The sequence below is a fragment of the Pan paniscus genome, chromosome 14 (assembly GCF_029289425.2).
Source record: "Pan paniscus chromosome 14, NHGRI_mPanPan1-v2.0_pri, whole genome shotgun sequence".
NCBI classification, from domain to species: Eukaryota; Metazoa; Chordata; class Mammalia; order Primates; family Hominidae; genus Pan; species Pan paniscus.
In genome coordinates, this window is record NC_073263.2 from 22,446,065 (window position 1) to 22,468,286 (window position 22,222).

The 22,222-nt window shown below is 40.8% G+C and overlaps 2 pseudogenes; one reads left to right on the forward strand and one right to left on the reverse strand.

The window, feature by feature from the left end:
- Positions 1–252: 252 nt before the first annotated feature.
- Positions 253–1,611, reverse strand: LOC100980419 (inositol polyphosphate multikinase-like; annotated as a pseudogene).
- Positions 1,612–11,038: 9,427 nt separating this feature from the next.
- On the forward strand, positions 11,039–11,936 carry LOC100980758 (Rieske domain-containing protein-like; annotated as a pseudogene).
- Positions 11,937–22,222: the final 10,286 nt, after the last annotated feature.

Below are 22,222 nucleotides of genomic sequence, written 5' to 3' on the forward strand. Positions count from 1 at the left end.
TTTGCTTGAGCCAAAAAAGATGTTTAAGCCATGTACCACCACATTCCCTGCTTAACATTCCTAAGTTTCTTTATTCTTCATAGCTTTCTAATGAACAAATAATTAGTTTTCCTGAGAAAGAGTATAAAAAAGTTAACCTTTCTTCCAAAAGTATAAAGACAAATAAAATGTTGACTCACAATACAAATTTTTTACATAGCATTAAAGGTGCAGAGATATTGACCGCTCCTCTTCATTATGATTGGCCCACCCCTTAAAAAGACTGCCACAGAGGATTCAATTGTCTAAAATACTTCGAAGTACAGAAATTAAATGCTTTAGCCCATCAACATATCCCTCATCTATTGTGCTGCTAGGGAACACATGAGCAAAATCTATCATTCGCACTCCTACTTCAGCAATCTCTTGGCAACCAGTGGGAAGATGGTAGAAAACTTTTTCCAGTTGGGAAAGTACATTTCCATTTAAATGTTCTGTGACATGCTTTTCCACCCATTGTCTTGCTCCAGATTTTCAACTTTCATTGAAGTCTGACTGTGATGGTTTTTGTATACATTTTCCTGTGACGAGCATACATCTTGGACAAGTTTTTGCCCACTTAAGCCTCTATTTTTCCATTCACTGTGGAACTTAATACATGAAAGTTATTATTGTACTCTAGTACCTCTGTGTCTGACAGTTGTCCTTTGGACAAAAACTTTTCTGCCAAAGTTCTGTCATTCAATTTTGTAGTGGTTGGCTGAGATGAACTTTCATAAACCAATAGTAATGAACTTGCATAAAAGTTAAGCTGCTTCTGGTTTTCAAACCACTGCAGAATTTTCTCAATCTTCTGAATACTGGCAGCAACAGCATCTTTTCTTAAGCAGTACCCATTATGAAAAAATCCAGAGACTCCATCCTTTATAGTTCCTTTTGTTAAGCTTCTTCCATAATGCTGGTTTTGTATATCATAGCTATCGGAATGAACATGGTAAACCCTCATGCCAAGCACCAAGAAACCCAATCTCTTCCATTAATGGGTACTTGCTGAATCTTCTCAGATGAGGCAAAAGGATCATAGCTTTTTTGCCCTATCTTTATATTCATTATACAGGGCTTATTAAATTTATGTGTCACATCTTCCAGTTTTAGGTATAAATCGTTTGGTGCAGTGGGAGGTGACCAGATGCCATATTTTGGCAAATACTTTCGTAGCTCTAGAAGAACACCATCAGAACAGTCAGCAGCATAAACCGTATGCTCTCTTGGGCCCCTTGGAGGTGGTTGTAACTGTTTCAAAACTGTGCCATCTGGGTGTTGCAGTATACCCACCTTGTCCTTCCCGTTCATGTGTCCGGCCACCTGATGCGAGAGGGGCACTTAGCCGTTGAGGAGGCGGAGTCTGCCGCCCGCCGGCTGCCCGGTGCCCTCAGGGATGGCCTCGATCGCCGGTGGGGCCCGCATTTCCGGGGGGCTGGCGCCTCGACCCGGAGGGGTGATGGTGGCTCTTTTGCCATAACCGAGAGCAGAAGCGGTAGCGGTAGCGAGAGCAGGAAAAAAATAGGGCGAGGGAGGGGGCGCCGGAGAACCCGAGGGTCGCTCAGGCTCGGGCACGAGGAGGCCCGGGGGTTCCCGCGGCTGGTGCCCGCTGAGGCCCCGGGAGGGGGCCCATGACGACCAGGGGAGGGGGGCGTCTGCCCAACTCTTGGCGGAGCGCGGCTCCGGGCTCCGGCTCCTGTGCAGCCGCAGGCCCCGGCGCTGCCCAGTAGACAGACTAAGCAGGACTCTCTTAATGTCCCTTAAGTCTTTTGGTTCTTGTTTTACAGGACATATCAATTAGACTGCAATTAAGGAGGGATCTCGGAGAGTTTCTCCCTTCTGGCAGCTATGATGTACAGTCATATCAGGCAGGCAGACTAATCATTGTGTCATTAATCTGATGGCCAAATGCTTAGGTTCCTGAGTATAATGGAAAACAAATAGTGGCAGCTATCTCCTAGTGTAATGTATAAAAGAACTTAAACCTTTGTCTTTATGGATGGACAGATGTCATACAAGATTAAAAAAAAAATTACTTCAGATGCTGCTAAAGCATTGGGCTCACATCCCAACTGAGGTTAACTCTACAGCGAGACAATGGGGGTTATGGGAAGCTTTGTGGCACACTAAAAAGTGTATGAATGACCACTACACATTTGACCTTAGTATAGAGGACCCGACAATTTGGGGTACAAAGTATGTATTTTTATTGTTCCCAGGCAATTAGCACTCAACAACAACAGCATGTGTGGTGGATTAAAAGACACTGGGCAACAAGATGAAAAAGAGCTCTTTGTGAAATAGGTATGGGTATAGGCATGGTAAGACAAGCAAAGTTTTCCTTCAGTATAAAGGACATTCAAAAGAAAAAGATCTATAGCAAAAATAGACAAGTTGGAAGAAATTATGTTCAAATAGTAAAGAACAGAATCTATTGATGTTGCTATGATGTGAATGCTTGTCCCCTCAGAAACTCCTATTGAAACTTGATCCCCAATGTGACAATATTGAGAGAAGGGGCGTTTAGGAGATGATTGAGTCATGAAGGCTCTACCTTCATGAGTGAATTAATTCATTCGTAGATTAATAGGTTAGGCCAGGTGTGATGACACATGGTGGCTGGCTTCCAGCACTCTGGGAGGCAAGGCAGGAGGATCACTTGAAGCTAGGAGTTCGAGACCAGCCTGGGCAACAAAGCTAGACCCCATCTCTACAAAAACATACAAAAATAAGCCAGGCCTGGTGGTATGTACCTGTAGTCCCAGCTACTGGTGTGGCTGAAACAGGAATATTGCTTGAGCCCAGGAGTTCAAGGCTGCAGTAAGCTATGATTGCACCACTGCACTCCAAGCTGGGTGACAAGAGTAAGACCCCATCTCTAAACAAACAAACATAGGTTAATAGGCTACTGGATTAATGGACTGTCATGGGAGAGGGACTGGTGGCTTGATAAGAAGAGGAAGAGAAACTTGAGCTAGCAGGTTAGCACACTCAGCCACTTCACTATGTGATGCCTGCCTTGGGACTCTGCAGAGAGTTCCCAGCAGCAGGAAAGCTCTCACCAGATGCAGCCACTCAAGCTTGAACTTCTGGGACTCCAGAACTGTAAGAAATAAATTCATTTGCTTTATAAATTACCCAGCCTCAGATTTCAGTTATAGCAACATAAAGCAGACTAAGACAGATGCCCTAGTAAATCAGGTCATAGAAACCCAATCTACCATATTAGAAAATGACAAAATACAAAAAACTCATTATCGGAAAAGAGCACTCAAGCTAGTCCAACAAAGCCTTCAAATCATGTTTCTTGAAATGGAGGTCAAATGAGTCATCGGCGGTGACCTACCATTTTAGTTGCAGCAGAAGCTCTAGAAGTACATTTCTGAAAAACACGTGATCTCCTGAACTTATGAAAATTTTCTTGAGGCAAAGGCAATTTATATCAATGTTCCCTAAATGCTGTTATTCCAAGAATAAACCAAGACATGACATCTTGTGTAAAGAAAATAATAAACAACACATGTATACTCCTTGTGGAATCAAGGAGAGCTTTTTTACATATGTAACACCAGATGGGAACCTTGTATCTGTGCAAACATACTGACAGAGGCTAAGAGATTAGCTTTGTACCAGTTAGCCTGAAATCCAGAAGTAACAGAATCATAAGACACTGGTAACAATCCCAGCTCATAATAATATCTAGTATATGGGTAAAGTCCAAATCTACTAACATGATTTTAATAATGCTATAATGCTCACCCAATTATTTTCTAACAGTACGAAAGTATAGCATAGGGCTGGGCAAGGTGGCTCATGCCTGTAATCCCAGCACTTTGGGAGGCCGAGGCAGGCTGATCACAAGGTCAGGAGTTCGAGACCATCCTGGCTAACATGGTGAAACCACGTCTCTACTAAAAAAATACAAAAAATTAGCCGGGCTTGGTGGCACGTGCCTGTAGTCCCAGCTACTCTGGAGGCTGAGGCAGGAGAATGGCATAAACCCAGGAGACGGAGCTTGCAGTGAGCCGAGATCACACCACTGCACTCCAGCCTGGGCGACAGAGCGAGACTCCATCTCAGATAAATAAATAAATAAATAATAGCATAATAGGCTGGGCGCTGTGGCTCACACCTGTAATCCCAGCGCTTTGGGAGGCTGAGGTTGGTGGATCACAACATCAGGAGTTCAAAACCAGCCTGGCCAACAAGGTGAAACCCATCTCTACTAAAAATATAAAAATTAGCTGGGCGTGGTGGCACTCGCCTGTAGTCCCAGCTACTCGGGAGGCTGAGGCAGAAGAATTGCTTGAACCCAGGAGGCGGAGGTAGCAGTGAGCTGAGATCATGCCGCTGCACTCCAGCCAGGGTGACACAGCAAGACTCCGTCTCAAAAAATAATAATAATAATAACATAATAATACTCCAATATGGTGTAAAATTGGGATTATTGGTAAAATTTGGCTATCTTATATAAATGCATCAAATGATAGTACTAATGTTGAGTGAATATACTGAGAAATTGAGTTAAAACTTCCTTGGGTTGTAATATCAATAGAGACACTAATTGGCCTGAGGAAGAATGATATTTAATTAATCAATTAATCACTATAACAGGTGTTTCTGCAGAGTTTTCTCATAAAGTAAGATAGCCATAGATAAGTAAAAATCAATAATTAAGTTTATATAACAGTAAAAAGAAATATGTTGTGGAACATTGAATTTAACCGATTATTTCTTTAAGTCTGCCCCCCTTCCTCACTAACTTCTGCAAATGATGCATGTATTTGCATTACCATTCCTGTTTTACCCTATAAATAAATGGTACACTACATGTAGATTTAATAGTATTATAAATAATTTCTTTGTAAGGTGAAACTGACTAAGGGTCAGAGGTAAACTGCAAGGAATAAAATAACTCAGCAGGTCTGTTTTATCATTTTTGCTTCTTTCTGTAGCCATTGTAATGCCTCCTGGCTAAGTGCTGAGAACCAAGTCCCGGCATGTGCACATGGTAACTGGTTAATTATACTATTCTGCATGCCCAAGGCAGTGGTCAGGATGCATCAGACTGTCAGCATTATGTAAGGTAAACCTGAAGGTTCATGATGTGATCCTGATGCCTGGTTTGGGACACTATTGCTGGTCATGTAACCATGTGACCAGTATGGATCACAAGGATCAAGTGAGCTTCCCAAAGTTGAGACATCTTGGACATGACTTTTCTGTTTGCAGCTGGAACCCTCATATGCTGGTCCATGCAAGCCTCATATGTTGAGTCGCGTAATTTCTCCAGTGAATCACCAAATATCTGAGTAGTTATATGACTTCCCTAAACAATCAAAGGATCTGCATTAAACCTACAAAGTCTTTCACTAAATTCCCTCAACATTTCTGACCCAGCATCATAGCTGTGGATGTTTCAGTGGTATTTACATATAACCCAAAGTACATTCCTAAAGAAAGTAGCCATTTTTATCTTTTTCAGCAAGATATAGTTGAATCCATCTAATATCACCATTGCCACTACAAGTAAACTATCATTAAAAATCTTTGCTATTTTAGCCAAAAATAAAATAAAATAAAATAGGCGAGATGAAATATTTTTTCAAATAGTTATTTGCCATTTTTGTTCACATTTTGGTTAAATTGTATAATTTTTGTTCTTTATATTAGCAGTACTTTTTTATATATTTAAACAAATTCAATATTTTGCCTGCCATCTTAGTTATATGGCACTTAGTTATAAGTAACATCAGGCACTACTTTTTTCAGTAGCTTGTTTTTTCTACTTTCATGTGCCATTGACGTTAGAAAACTTGATGAAATGGAACAGAGGAGCTGCATGCTTTCTACGTTTCTGAACAAGTCGTACATCTGGGAAATAACTTTTTTTTTTTTTTTGGCGGGGCGGGTGGGGACAGGAAACGGAGTTTCACTCTTGTCGCCCAGGCTGGAGTGAAATGGCTCAATCTCAGCTCACTGCAACCTCCACCTGCCGGGTTCAAGCAATTATCCTGCCTCAGCCTCCCGAGGAGCTGGGATTATAGGCGCCCGCCACCACGCCCAGCTAATTTTTGTATTTTTAGTAGAGACAGGGTTTTACCATGTTGCCCAGGCTGGTCTCCAACTCCTGACCTCAGGTGACCCGCCCACCTCAGCCTCTCAAAGTGCTGGGATTACAGGCGTGAGCCACCATGCCCGGCTTGGAAATAACTTTTTTTCTTTAAGTGTTTTTAAATGAACTCACATGACCCTTTTTACTAGTAGGTGCTGGATTGCCCAGCTTCCTTTAGCTGTTGTTAATATTATCGCCCTTGATTTCTTTCAGTTAACATTTGCTTGGTCATTGCTATTGATTATATTCTTATTATTATGCTTCATGTTTGTTGTAAAGAGCATATACTTGAATTCTGTGTGCATACGGGTGTTTGTGTTTTAATTCTATCTGTGTCTTTTCAGGATGACTCTTTCAATTTGATCTTGCTTATGTCATTTTCTCTTATGATTTCTAAATTTACGTTTCCTTTCTAGTCTATTTTATTTTCTTCCTGAATGATGTTGTTTGCTATTTTTTTCAATCATGTGGATGATATATAACCTGCTATAAACCCAATAATGGTTCTCCTGCCATTTAAAAAGACATTTGTAAACTGCTTTCCTGTGTGTTAGTTTAATTTTTTCATCATTCATTTTGGTATTAAAAGTTGACAAAGCATTAAATAAAATGTGAACAAATATGTAAGGGCAAATAATCTCAAAATAAAGGAGCTATAGTTTGGTAGTCATATAAAAAAGGCTGCCAGATTTAGATAAGATCATGTAATTATTTTCCACTTGAATGGTTTCTGTAGTTAGGTGTCCCATTTTCCTGTCTTACTTAAAATAAGGGGAAAGAAAAGCAACAGCAGTAGTTGATCATGAAGATTCATGATCTTTTCAAAGACATCGACTCCCTACAAAACAGAAAAAAGGAGTCTACAGAGACTGTCTTTGCAAATAATTATCTTTGCGCAGACGTTTCTGTACTTAGACGTACTCCTTTTCATCATTAGTTTCCAATTTACTACAGGGAAGTTGTCTTTCCAGAATATTTTACATTTCTTTATTTCTTCATTTCCTTTTTTCCTTTCTTCTCTTCTTTTTTTTTTTCTTTTTGGTATAGGGTATTAAATCTAGAAGGTATCTCAGAGAATATCTAGTTTAACCCCTTAGAAAGTCGATGTGACTTGTCAAAGTCACTGACATTCAGTAACAGAAGTAGCATTTGAGCACTGGTGTCCAGGTTTCCCGCACATCAGTCCTGTGCTCTTCCCATCACAGCTCCTTGTCTTCCCTGTCTTTCATGTTTTGTTTCTTTCATACTCAGAATAAATAACACAGTATTTTCCCATTTAATTGTCTGGATCGCCTCAACACAATTCTAGGGGCTCCTAATCTGAATGGCTTCATTCCATAGATTGTGAAACTAAACCAAACGCACACAGACACACAGTGAGGTGCTTAGAGTCAGAGGTTGCATGGGCACTTACTACACTGGAGTCACACCGCAGGCATTTCCTTTCTGATCACTCAGTCCATAGGGTGATAACCAATAAATACGAGCAAAACCAGTATAACTGAGATTGGCAAGAAGCCTCCTGGACTCCAAAAGTGTGACTTTAAAGACAGAAAATACATTATTTTCCCTATGGCTAGTAAGATTCAGATATTTTTATGAGTCATCAGAGGTACCTTTGTAGGAGTCCTTTAGAAAATCTTTCAGGCTAACATTATTTTGTATAAACCAACACTGATAGGTAATCAAAGTCAAAAAGGGAGGAACACACATTCCTATCTATGGTTTCATTGATCTCATCTTATCTCTGGCCTTCACCAGTCTAAGTGATCATTTCCTCAGGCTGACGTGTCTATCACCAAGGCAGTTTCTGTAGTTTGACATATGACCTACTGAAGCAAAAATGCCCCAGGGTATACTCCAAGTGAAAACAGATAGTGAATAAATAACGTGGATTCCAAAGCAAGTAGCATGAAGTGTTGAAAAGTTCTGTGTGCCAATTCTTTGACTTTTCTCTAAATTCTGAAGAAGTTCTAAGTTAACAATTCATGATTATCCATGAAATGAATTAATCTGAACCCTGTTGACTTTTGTCTGATGTAACTGTGCTTTAATTCTTGTTTTAATTAACCTGTAGATGAAGAACACATACCAGCTCAAAGCTCATTTCCCCAATGAAACATTATTTGAGCTGGTGTGTGTTAATTTCCCAAATAAAACATTGTTGTTTCACTCTTTGAGATGTCAAATTAAATTGGTTACAAGAAAAAATTCTGACTTTGATCATTCCTCTATGCCAGCCAGGAACATTTTTATTATAGAAAATCTGTATATGCAGTGAAGATGTTGCTTTCTCACTGATACAAGGGCGGAGCAGTCATAATCCTTTCTGATGAAACACAGATGGTCTCTGCAGAGCCCCCATTCATCTTTCTGCAACAGTGTTGCAATTATTCAGCTACCTTCTCCTGTCACCTTCTTTGAGAAAGATCATCCACTCCAAATACTCTTGCTCCCTTTTATTGACACATATTCAGAGCCACATATGTGACATCTTGGACAAATACACCCATCTTAGGAAAAATTTTTATGCAGTAGTTAGATCTCCTAGAAAAACTTTTTTTGAGTTCCATTTATTTCTATCTTGAAAATAAAAACGATGTACTTCCAAAACAGTTGAGAATATAGAAAAGCATAGTGGCAGATAGTAAGTCACTTACAATCCCATCAGAAGGGGTAAATATTATTAATATTTTTACATATTTTCTTTCAGTCTTCATTCATACATATAATATGTCTATTTATTAAACTTCAGCATTCTTTTTTGAACATTTTATGGATAATTTGCCATATCCTTGTGTATATTTCTGAAACATGATGTTCAATTGCTACTATACAATAATAATACGCTACTATACACTTAGCCAATCCTTACTGGTTTATGTTTTTCATTTTTAACTTTTAAAAGTAATATTCTGATTAACAATGTTGTGTATAAGTATTTCTCTATGTTTATGATTAAGTTCTTGAAATAAATTCCTGGAATTACAATTAAGTCAAGTAATTAAATGTTCTCAAGACAGCGTAATATAAGAACCTGTATTTTCCAAATACTCACCAGTAAAAGCTATTTTAATAAGTTAAATTTGTTTGACATTCCATTCAATATTAAAGGATTGACTTTCAAATATTTATTGTCCACTTATATTCTTCCTGTGGACATCTTTTGTTTTGTTTTGTTTTTGAGACGGAGTCTCGCACTGTCACCCAGGCTGGAGTGCAGTGGCGGGATCTCGGCTCACTGCAAGCTCTGCCACCCTGGTTCACGCCATTCTCCTGCCTCAGCCTCCCGAGTAGCTGGAACTACTGGCGCCCACCACTATGACTGGCTAATTTTTTGTATTTTTAGTAGTGACGGGGTTTCACCGTGTTAGCCAGGATGGTCTCGATATCCTGACCTTGTGATCCGCCTGCCTCGGCCTCCCAAAGTGCAGCGTGAGCCACCGCGCCCGTCCGTTTTTTCCCTTTTTTTAAAAACACACTTTACTTTTACTTCCAGGTGAGTATTTTTAATACTGTTATATTTTTGTAAAATATTATAAAAATACTGTCATAGTTTTGTATTTTGTAAAAATATCTGTAATATTTTTAAATGAAGCTATTTAACACATATGACATGCTAATGTTACTTAATGGATTCCTATGTATTTCATAGGAATCTCGGCCCAGTCCAGGCGCCGCGCGTGGCTGGAGCTCTGGCTGGCTGCCTTAGTGTCATGCGGAGGCGTAGCGAGGATTCAGGGACAGTAGGTTCTGTTCGCGCCGAGCAGGGGGCGGGCTCGCGGGATCAGCTGCTTCTGGCCGGGCGCGGGCGGGGACTCAGCGTTCTGGGTGGCCAGGCCGCTGGCCTGCGGCGTTTGTTCCGGGCTGCTGCCAGGCCTGAGGCCCTCCTGGGTTTCAGTTCAGCGTTAGTTAACAGTTAACCCTCCAGGGCAGGCTTCTGCCCAGGCACAGGAGAGCCAGTGAGCTTGTTCACCTTGAAACTTGGGCCACACCTGAGACCTGCCACCTCAGGGTGGTAAGCAGGCCGTTTCTAACAAGCTTTCATGGCATTTGTGCGCTTTAAAGTATAGAAGCTGCTCCAGGGCTTCCGCAGCCCCGGCCGTTCTGGAGATACTCGTTCCCTGGAGTCCGTAGTTGAGAATTTACAGCTCCTGGACAGCCACGTGCAGTCTCAGAACTGCAGGCGTCTTTACCGAAATGTTAAACACAGCTTGAAGTTAGGCAGGATAACTGCCAGAGCTGGATGGACCTTAGAGGTGCCAGCTAATGCGCTGTGAGCGTTTTCTGAGGTTAGGCCTGCTCTAAACATTTGATATGTGTTAAAGCATTTATGTGCTTTGCCCACACCCCTATGTGGCGGGCCCTTCTTACAGTAAAAGAAACTGCAGCACAGCGAAATTAAGCAACTTGCCCCAAATCACGCAGAACTGTGATGCAAACCCAGGTCTAGCTCACTCGTGATCACAGTTCAACATCAGACGATGATGCCAATTTCCAGAACAGCTATGTGACTTTATATAAAATTATTGGGCAAGCGTTCAATTGTAAACATTTGTGAACATAGCTGTTGCACATTAGCTTTCCTATTTTTTAAAAAAATTCAGGACCATGTTTGGTGACATATAAATATCAATATTATATATATCACCAATATACATCTTTGCTTTGCTAAAAGGTTTTTGTGTCTTCAGGATAGTTTATTTGTAAGCCACGTGTTTTTATAAATCCGTGGGTGCAACCTGAATAAAACTAATGCCTACCCCGTGGCGATTTTGTGAAGAGTAATGAACTATTATATTCAAAGGGTCCAAGCAGTAGGCACTTACTGAAGGACAGCTAGTTTTATCTATTATTATTCTGCCATTCAGAGAGATACCAAAACTACTCTAAGGCATTTCTCTTCCCTGCACCTAAAAGCAAGGGTGTCATGCTTGAGATAAGCATTCTGATAATGTGTAGGCAAAGTTTCCAGACTTAGTAAAAGCACCTTAATCATGGCTCAAGAGGAGTGACAAGTTACCACCTATTTGCAATTCAAGGAGAATATAAGATAGAGAAGAAAGCAGTGAATGAATTTCATTTGATTAGCAGTAGATTGGACACTCTACTGGTCTTGCCTCTCTACAACCTCTCTTCCACCTGACCTCTAAATGTTGAAGTGCTTCAGGAGATGTCTTAGACCTTCTTCCTTATCTACACTTCCTCTCCAACATGAATCTTGATGGCTCTGCACAAGATACTGAAAAGAGGGAATATTCTTCTGTCTGGGTGGGCAGAGAAGATGACATTAAAAAATCTGAAAGAATAACAGCTGTTGTCCATGCTAGAGAAGTGGTCATTTTCTATCACAAGGGAGAATATCATGCTATGGATACTCAGGAGGACCTTTACATTTGGGAGATATAGAGGATTTTGATGGATGACCGTGTATAGTTTTCCACTGGCATAAGTACAAAATTACTTTGGCAACAGGAGAAGGTCTGTACCAGACTATAAACTCTAAAGATCCATCAGCAAAACCCAAGTAGTACTCCAAAGGAATAAAGCAAAGGATTCAGACAGTGACAGTAGACAATGGGAATATTTATGTGACTCTTTCTAATGAACTAATGACTCTGATTTTTATGCCACTGGATACTTCAAAGTAATTAAGAGTTCTTCCTGATAAAAAAATACATAGCAATGAAAAATATTGTGTATGCTTGAAAACATTTTTAGAATAACTCTGCTTCAGTTTTAAAAGGGATGAAATTTTTCAACATAGGCACAACTATTTAAAAATCATATAAATTTGAGAGGTTTAAGAGCGCACATACTTAGTATGATATAAGGATTATCATCAGGGTCAATAGAATACATTTTATCAAATCCTCTGGATTAATTAGAACCTGAAGGTTATAGGTTTGGGATGTTCTATTTAAGAAGGATGAAAATAAATTTGGAGTAAACAAAATAAATAATAGGTAAAAATTAAGGTTTAGCAAGAATTTTTTTAATTTTAAAAATTTAATTTTTAAAATAGGAAAAAATCCCTGTTTGATGTAGCAGACTTAATTCTGGAAAAGTTTTAATATATACAAAGTAAACAGACTATATAATGAACTTCCATCACTCAGTTTTAACAGTTATCAGCATTCTTCCATTCTTGTTTTATTTATACCTCTATGGATTCCCTACCTCTCCTATTTGATTGTTATTTTTACATTTTTAGGTAAAGCTTAAATACATTGAAATGTTCACATCTGAACTGTACAACTTTCCCAAATAACATAGCAGATTTTGTATACTTAAAAAATGCCTCCAAAAATGAGATAATTTTACCTGCTGAACTTGAAAATAAGAAACTTAACCACTGTGCTAGACATCAAAACCAAATAAACCTTGGCTTAGTTTCTCTATGATCAAGGCAGATCGAGGAGTAAGGAAGCCACACACACCTGCTGCCCAGCCATGAGAGATGTAAAGTCTCCTGTTCAATGAGCCAATATACTTTGAATGCCTATATGAAATTTTCAAATAAAGGTTTTTAAAAAATTTTTTAAATAAAAAAATAGGCCAGGCGCGGTGGCTTACGCCTGTAATCCCAGCACTTTGCAAGGCCGAGACGGGCAGATCACGAGGTCAGCAGATGGAGACCATCCTGGCTAACATGGTGAGACCCCTTCTCTACTAAAAATACAAAAAAATTAGCCGGGCGTGGTGGCGGGCACCTGTAGCCCCAGCTACTCGGGAGTCTGAGGCAGGAGAATGGTGTGAACCCGGGAGGCGGAGCTTGCAGTGAGCCGAGATCGCGCCACTGCACTCGAGCCTGGGCAACAGAGCGAGACTCCGTCTCAAAAAAAATAAATAAATAAAAATAAAAATAAATAAATCTCCCACCTGTGTTAAGACAGTTAAATATTTCTTGATGTTAGCTTGAGGACCAAGTGAGCCATCTTGCCAGTTAAGCAAGTCTTATTTCAGAGGACCAAATGGTTAAAAGAGGAGAATTTGTACATTTGTTGAGCTTCTCCATCTGAAGCTTGGGTTCCCTACTATCCTATTACTATCCATCTTCATACTGAGTGAAACAAACTGAAAGGGAATTCATAATCTTTTTTCTTAACTGAACAGGAAAACTTATGAAAATCAACAATAAATCTGAATTTTAATTTTCATTCAACAGCTGAAAAACCATGTCTGTTGACCACATTGGACTATTGCCTAGTTAAAATCCATAAAATTCTCTATAAACCAATGAAAAGAAAGTAGTCTGGCAATAATTTCCAACTTTTTAAATCCTAATTTTTAGGTCAGGTGCAATGCCTCACGCCTGTAATCCCAGCACTTTGGGAGGCCCAGGCAGGTGGATCACTAGGTCAGAAGATAGAGACCATCCTGGCTAACATGGTGAAAACCTGTCTCTACTAAAAATACAAAAAAAAAAAAAAAATTATCCGGGTGTGGTGGCGGGCACCTGTAGTCTCAACAACTCTGGAGGCTGAGGCAGGAGAATGGCGTGAACCTGGGAAGCGGAGCTTGCAGTGAGCCGAGATCGTGCCACTGCACTCCAGTCTGGGCGACAGAGCCAGACTCCGTCTCAAAAAAAAAAAAAAAAAAAAAAAAAAAAAAAATTCTAATTTTTAGTTACAAAGAAAAAGGATAGAACGAGGCTTTTCAAGGAATTCTTGCTCATCCCTTCAATAATTTGGCAGGCAACACAGTCCTAGAATTCAGCTTCCTTTTTGGTTTTATTACTATTAAATAGATACTTTCATATAAATGGAAACATTTTTCCTCAAAGCATCAATTCAAAACATACTCCTTATATTAAAGGCTATGGCACCACATTTTTTGTAAATTCCCTATGTGTAACTTTTTCCTGTTGGTATGTGATTTTTTTCATTTAATATGACTATCTGCTGGTGTTGGGGGCAATAGGTTTGTGAATATTCTGTGGATATGTGGATATGTGGATATGTGGATATACCTATATATATAGGTATATATATACCTATATTTTTCCAGCTAATACCTCAAATGTGTGATTGTTTAATATATACCACACTATGTTTGCACAGAGCAGGGCTTCTATTAGCAGTGGATATTTTTATTTCTTTTTTTTTTTTTTTTTTGAGACGGAGTCTCTCTCTGTTGCCCAGGCTGGAGTGCAGTGGCGTGATCTCGGCTCACTGCAAGCTCTGCCTCCCGGGTTCACGCCATTCTCCTACCTCAGCCTCCCGAGTAGCTGGGACTACAGGCGCCCGCCACCACGCCCGGCTAATTTTTTGTATTTTTTGTAGAGACAGGGTTTCACCGTGTTAGCCAGGATGGTCTCGATCTCCTGACCTCGTGATCCACCCGCCTCGGCCTCCCAAAGTGCTGGAATTACAGGCATGAGCCACCACGCCCAGTGGATATTTTTATTTCTAACTTTGAAAATCAGTCCACACAATTTCATTGGTGTGAATTCTTTCTGTTGCTCTTTTTCATATTTTAATGCAGAGATTCCTCTTACAAGGCCCATGCTTCAAACACAATTATATCTTTCTATATCCAGCCAGCTGGAAATATATAGGGGTAAGAAGTATTTCTTGAAAAGTCCTTGTTTAGTAAGTTAGTAACAACTGGGATGACTAGTTGCCAAGATGTCTTCTAACTGCCTAGCAGATGACACCTGCCGTGGCAAGTCTCATTCACTTCAGTACAAGACTCTGTACATTTCAATCTGATATTCTATTTTGCCATTTAAGTACACCATTAAAATCATAGAGATTTTCAGTGACATTGGAGTACTGTAAATATTAGTTTCAAAAAGAATTATTTTGAATAGGATGATTAAACCAATAAGAAGAAAGAAACACACAGAAATGATATTTTGCAGTTTATCTGTATTAAGAAATGCTTCTTGCCAATTTCTGGTTTTGGTTTTTGGATTGCTACATAAGACTTTCTTTCCATTTACTTTATGTGTTTTTAAAAGCTGCAGGTGATTTTTAAGGTTTGATGGAATTATAATGGGAGCCTTGTATAAGTTAAATGAAACTGGTAAAGGAGAGCTTACTTTGTCTATAATGCGTTCAGGATTATAACTTAGATTTAAAAATGAAATGTCTGACTTGTAAAATACTTAATGTTATATCAGACTTCAATAAAATTTTCTGTGAGAACTCAAAGTAAATGCCTTAGATTTTTAATGAATGTTCTGAATGAAATATGAATTTTTGTCTTTCAGTCTCTGTAGTTTATCTCAATATATTAATAAAAAGGTCTGTTCTCACTGTAAAAAAAAATTCATATTATAATGACATGAATATACAGGCTTCCAAATTAGTTCTTTTTATATCTGTATTTTTTAAACCTCTTGAGTTGGGTTATTTTTATTTCCATTTCCTGGCTCTTCTGCTGCATGAAAATCATGCTTCCACTTTTCTTGCACCCTTTGATAAGCCTCAAAGTTACTATATGGGGTACCCGAAAGATAAGATATTGTCACTAGCCTCAAAGATTTTACTATTCTGGACACACAGACACCAATGGTTTCCCTGTTTCTGAAAGCTCCCAATTTATACAGATAGAACTTCATGCTTTATATTCTTTATCAGACTTCACATAGTTGAAAATTATTTCCTTCCAATCTGGAAAAGATGATTTTTGAGTTGTAACTGATCACAAATTGCTAGTCAGTCTGTGTGTTCATCCTGCAGTTTCAACATCTTCTAAACTGTGTTTATGGTACTAGTCTTAATTCATTTTTATATTAAAAACAGTCATTTTCATCACACATACCTGCATTTCAAAATTTTTTATTAGAAGATGACACAGTACAAGGCAGTTGAACACTAACTTTTGATATTTTGATAAAAACAAAAATGGGAATCTTTCCAAGTGACTTTTGAGCAAGGATCTGGTCATCTATGTATTTGATACCAGTCGCTCAATATTTTAAGGTAAATTTAATTGAAGTATATTACACATACATAAATGTGCATAAATCATAAGTGTAAATCTCAATGAATTTTAAAAAGAAAAAACAACAGAAAAACACCTTAGCATTCTCTCTAATGCCTGCCCCTAGTCATAATCCACAATCTTCCTCCTAAACAGTAACAATTATTCCTTACTTTAATTACCATAAATTATTTTTGTCTGTTTTGAAATATTTAGGTAAATGCAGTTAGATAAATGTACTCTCTTTGTTTAAGGCCTCTTTTTATAAACATTGTATTTGTGGGATTTATTCATATTTTGTACGTGGAAACAGTTCATTTATTTTTACTGGTGAATAGTATTTTTCTCCTATGAAAACACCATAGTTGTATTTCTCTGTTCTACTTTTGGTGAGCATTTTGTTTGTTTCCAGTTTTGATATTTTGATTAAGTCTGTGATGAACATTTTCTTTTCTTTTTTTTTTTTTTTTTGAGACGGAGTCTCGCTCTGTCGCCCAGACTGAAGCACAGTGGCGGGATCTCAGCTCACTGCAAGCTCCGCCTTCTGGGTTCATGCCATTCTCCTGCCTCAGCCTCCCAAGTAGCTGGGACTACAGGCGCCCGCCACCACGCTCGGCTAATTTTTTTTGTATTTTTAGTAGAGACGGGGTTTCACCATGTTAGCCAGGATGGTCTCCACCTCCTGACCTCATGATCCACCCGCCTCGGCCTCCCAAAGTGCCAGGATTACAGGTGTGAGCCACCGCGCCCAGCCGAACATTTTCATACATCTATTTTGGTGCACAGATGTGTGGGGTTTTGTTGCAGGGTCATAGGATATGCATTCATTTACCTTTACTAGATACTGTAAAATGGTTATTCACAGTGATTGAACAGCAAAAATTTCCCCTCCTTACAATGTAAATGAGAATTCCAGAGTTGTATATCCTTGTTCAGATCTGGTAATTTCTCCTATTTTTGATTAGCTCTAATAGTGAGTGCATGAAGTTGTATTAACTTGCTATACTATTGATCCTTAATGAAGCATGCCTCCTGGTATTTTGCCATGTGTATCCCTACCCACATTGACTCTGGTCTTGGCCATGTGATTAGATTTGGCCAGTGGGTGCTTAGCAAGTGTGATGCAAGAGAAGGATTTACAACCACTTATGAACACTGGGAACTCCTAATCTTTGAATGCTCCTTGTTGGAAATCAGCTTCCACACTGAGAGGAGCCCAGTAATCCACGTGGAGAGGTCTTTGGGGGAGAACCAAAACTTCTGGTCATAGTCCAAGCTAAGCTTCCAGCCAACCATGAGCACTACTTGCTAGACACATGAGTGAGGTCATTTTGGAAATTCCAGCTGTCTTAGCAATAGTCAGTGTCACCGGAAGCAGAAGAACCATGGCCCAGTCAAGTCACAGAGTCATGAATAATAAATAATTGTTGTTATATTAATATGTTAACTTTGGGATGACTTGCTACCAAGTAAAAATAACTTAGACAAAAACATCTAACTGGTTTTAATGTTTATATATCTGGTGATTTTAAATGTTGATTATCTTATTGATATTTGGCCATGTTCTAGTTACTATTGATGCATAACAGGCCACCCTGGGGCATTAAGCAACAGTCAGTTTCTTATACCAGTTTTGTGGCCCAAGAAATTAGGGCTCAGCCATGAGAGTGTGTTTCTGCTACCCAGCACTGGGGGCTGAAGGCTGGAATCATCTGGAGACTCCTTACTCACTCGTATGTCTGGCTCCTGGGCTGGGATCAGTGCAAGTCTGGGCTCACCTGGCACTTGATTGGAGCACCTACACTTGGGCTGGCCATGTAGTTTGGCCTCTCACAGCATGAAGACTTGATTCTAGTATGGAGCATACCAACAGGGGGCCTCTTGAAAACGAGATGGCGCTCCATGGCCTCTTATGATCTGGCCTCAGAAATCTCATATCATCATTTCACCACACTCGATGGGTCAAAACAGTCACTGCCACAATATATTCAAGGCCATAGACCCTACTTCCTGATTGGAAGATTGTGAACGAACAAACTGGGGACCATACGTTTAACCTCTCTCATTTTGCATCCTCTAAATTATGGTGCTTGTTCAAGTCCTTGGGACAGAAAAAAATTGTTTCACTTAGGCTATTTTTATTTTTCTTGTTGCTGTGTAGCTGTTATATATATATGATATGTATGTGTTTGTATATATTCTCTTTTCCCCATTTTGTGAATTGTTTTATCTCAATAGTACATATTAATAAACAAAAGTTATAATTATAATGTAATTCAATTTGTATTAGTCTTTTTCTTTTTTTTGGAGACAGAATCTCACTCTGTTCCCCAGGCTGGAGTGCAGTGGTGCCATCTTGGCTCACTGCAACCTCTGCTTCCTGTGCTCAAGTGGTTCTCCCACCTCAGCCTCCCAAGTAGCTAGGATTATAGGCACCCACCACCACACCTGGCAATGTATTAGTCTTTTTATGTCTGGTTTAAGAACAATTGGTTTAACCCAAGGTCAAAAAATTATTCTCATATGTAATATTATAGAAACTATATTTCTTTACCTTTCACACTTAAGTCTCCATTGGAATTGACTTTAGTATATGCATTAGGAAAAAGACAAATTTTTTTCCTTATGTGGTTATCTGATTGATCTAGTCTCATTTGCTAAAAAGGAAGAATCTTTTTTTCTAACTTGGGTAACTACGTATATCTGGATCTGTTTCTAGACACTCTATTCTATTCCATTAGTCTATTTTTCCTATCTATCTATCCCAACACCAGAATGTCTTAATCACTGTAGCTTTGTAGCTTTATAATACATTTTGATATCTGGTAGTACAAATCAGCTTGCCACTACACACACACACACACATGCACACACACACACAAAACCCTACTGAGATTTTCACTGGGATTACAGAAAATTTATACAAAAATTGGAAGAAATTTACAGATTATAAATAATGAGTCTTTCAATCCATGAATATGGTGTATATCCCATTTATGTAATTTCTCTCAATTATGTTTTATGGCTTTCAGTGTAGAAGTTTTGCACATCTTGATTACATTTATCCTGAAGTCTGTAATGTTTGTGTTGCTATTGCAAATGATATTCTAAATTCTAACTTTTTTATAAATCTTTTTTCTATTTTTTGCTAGTATATAGGAACATAATTATTTCACTTAATCAGCAAGCTTGCTAACTATAATTATTTTTGACAGCTTTTCCAAAGATATTTTTGGATTTCCTACATAGCCACTTACGTCTGCAAATAATGAAAGTTTATTTCTTCTTTTCTAATCTATTTAGATTCCTGCTTTTAATCATTTATACATATTTCTTGCCTTATTGCACTGACAAGACATAATGTTAAATATTGCAGTAGCAGCCGATAACTTGGTATAATTCCTGATCTCAAGGGAAAAGCTTTTATCATTTCATCTTTTAGTTTCATACTTGTGATTTTTTTTAGTAATGATTATTAAAATAGTGAAAATTTATTTTTTTGGCGATGTTTCATTTTTAATGTATAACAGTTTTCTGAAATATTACCGTTGTTTTCATTGTATAGGTACATGTACATGTGCACACACAGACACATGCATGTGTGTAAATACTAATTTTTTTTATTTATTTATTTTTTTATTGATCATTCTTGGGTGTTCCTCGCAGAGGGGGATTTGGCAGGGTCATAGGACAATAGTGGAGGGAAGGTCAGCAGATAAACAAGTGAACAAAGGTCTCTGGTTTTCCTAGGCAAAGGACCCTGCGGCCTTCCGCAGTGTTTGTGTCCCTGGGTACTTGAGATTAGGGAGTGGTGATGACTCTTAACGAGCATGCTGCCTTCAAGCATCTGTTTAACAAAGCACATCTTGCACCGCCCTTAATCCATTTAACCCTGAGTGGACACAGCACATGTTTCAGAGAGCACAGGGTTGGGGGTAAGGTCACAGATCAACAGGATCCCAAGGCAGAAGAATTTTTCTTAGTACAGAACAAAATGAAAAGTCTGCCATGTCTACCTCTTTCTACACAGACATGGCAACCATCCGATTTCTCAATCTTTTCCCCACCTTTCCCCCCTTTCCATTCCACAAAACCGCCATTGTCATCATGGCCCGTTCTCAATGAGCTGTTGGGTACACCTCCCAGACGGGGCGGTGGCCGGGCAGAGGGGCTCCTCACTTCCCAGTAGGGGCAGCCGGGCAGAGGCGCCCCTCACCTCCCGGAGGGGGCGGCTGGCCGGGCAGGGGGCTGACCCCCCCACCTCCCTCCCGGACGGGGCAGCTGGCCGGGCGGGGGGCTGACCCCCTCACCTCCCTCCCGGACGGGGCGGCTGGCTGGGCAGAGGGGCTCCTCACTTCCCAGTAGGGGCGGCCGGGCAGAGGCGCCCCTCACCTCCCGGATGGGGCGGCTGGCCAGGCGGGGGGCTGACCCCCCCACCTCCCTCCTGGACGGGGCGGCTGGCCGGGCGGAGACGCTCCTCACTTCCCAGACTGGGTGGCTGCCGGACGGAGGGACTCCTCACTTCTCAGACGGGGCGGTTGCCAGGCAGAGGGTCTCCTCACTTCTCAGAGGGGGCGGCCGGGCAGAGACGCTCCTCACCTCCCAGACGGGGTCGCGGCCGGGCAGAGGCGCTCCTCACATCCCAGACGGGGTGGCGGGGCAGAGGCGCTCCCCACATCTCAGACCATGGGTGGCCGGGCAGAGGCGCTCCTCACATCCCAGACAGGGTGGCGGGGCAGAGACGCTCCCCACATCTCAGACCACGGGCGGCCGGGCAGAGACGCTCCTCACTTCCCAGATGTGATGGCGGCGGGGAAGAGGCGCTCCTCACTTCCTAGATGGGTTGGCGGCCGGGCAGAGATGCTCCTCACTTTCCAGACTGGGCAGCCAGGCAGAGGGGCTCCTCACATCCCAGACGATGGGCGGCCAGGCAGAGACGCTCCTCACTTCCCAGACGGGGTGGCGGCTGGGCAGAGGCTGCAATCTCTGCTCTTTGGGAGGCCAAGGCAGGCGGCTGGGAGGTGGTTGTAGCGAGCCGAGATCACGCCACTGCACTCCAGCCTGGGCACCATTGAGCACTGAGTGAACGAGACTCCGTCTGCAATCCCGGCACCTCGGGAGGCCGAGGCTGGCGGATCACTCGCGGTTAGGAGCTGGAGACCAGCCCGGCCAACACAGCCAAACCCCGTCTCCACCAAAAAAATACGAAAACCAGTCAGGCGTGGTGGCGTGCGCCTGCAATTTTCGCAGGCACTCGGCAGGCTGAGGCAGGAGAATCAGGCAGGGAGGTTGCAGTGAGCGGAGATGGCAGCAGTACAGTCCGGCTTCGGCTAGGCATCAGAGGGAGACCGCGGAAAGAGAGGGAGAGGGAGACAGAGAGGGAGAGAGAGAGGGAGACGGAGAGGGAGAGGGAGAGGGAGACGGAGAGGGAGTATACTAATTTGAAAATTTATTTTTTAATTGTACATTTTTATGGGAGCTTCCTGATTGAGGTATACTCCACCCAGTCTTAAATCTGAGCTCCATAGAAACTGAGGCAAAGACAGAATCATGACTAATTACATAGCCATCATTGTTTACTAGAAGGAATCATACCCAAATGAATGAAAGCTCCATGAGAAAAAGAACTTCACATGGAGTCTTCAATGTCATGTAACAAGTGCCTAGAACAGGGCCAGGCAAACAGTAAACATTCAATTAACATTTGCTGGCTGGGTGCGGCGGCTCACACCTGTAATCCCAGCACTTTGGGAGGCCGAGGAGGGTGGATCACAAGGTCAGGAGATCGAGACCATCCTGGCTAACATGGTGAAACCCCGTCTCTACTAAAAATACAAAAAAATTAGCCGGGCATGGTGGCGGGCACCTGTAGTCCCAGCTAGTCGGGAGGCTGAGGCAGGAAAATGGTGTGAACCCAGGGGGCAAAGCTTGCAGTGAGCCAAGATTGCGCCACTGCACTCCAGCCTGGGTGACACAGCAAGAATCCATGTCAAAAACAAACAAACAAAAACATTTGCTGAATGAATATTGATTATGTGGGTCCTAAGAGGAGTTTGTTTTGCCTAAAGTTCTTTGTTGGAAGTTCTAATCAACTAATAATGACACCCTTGCAGAAATTTTATTTTTAAATGAAGACATGTTTTATATTTGGCT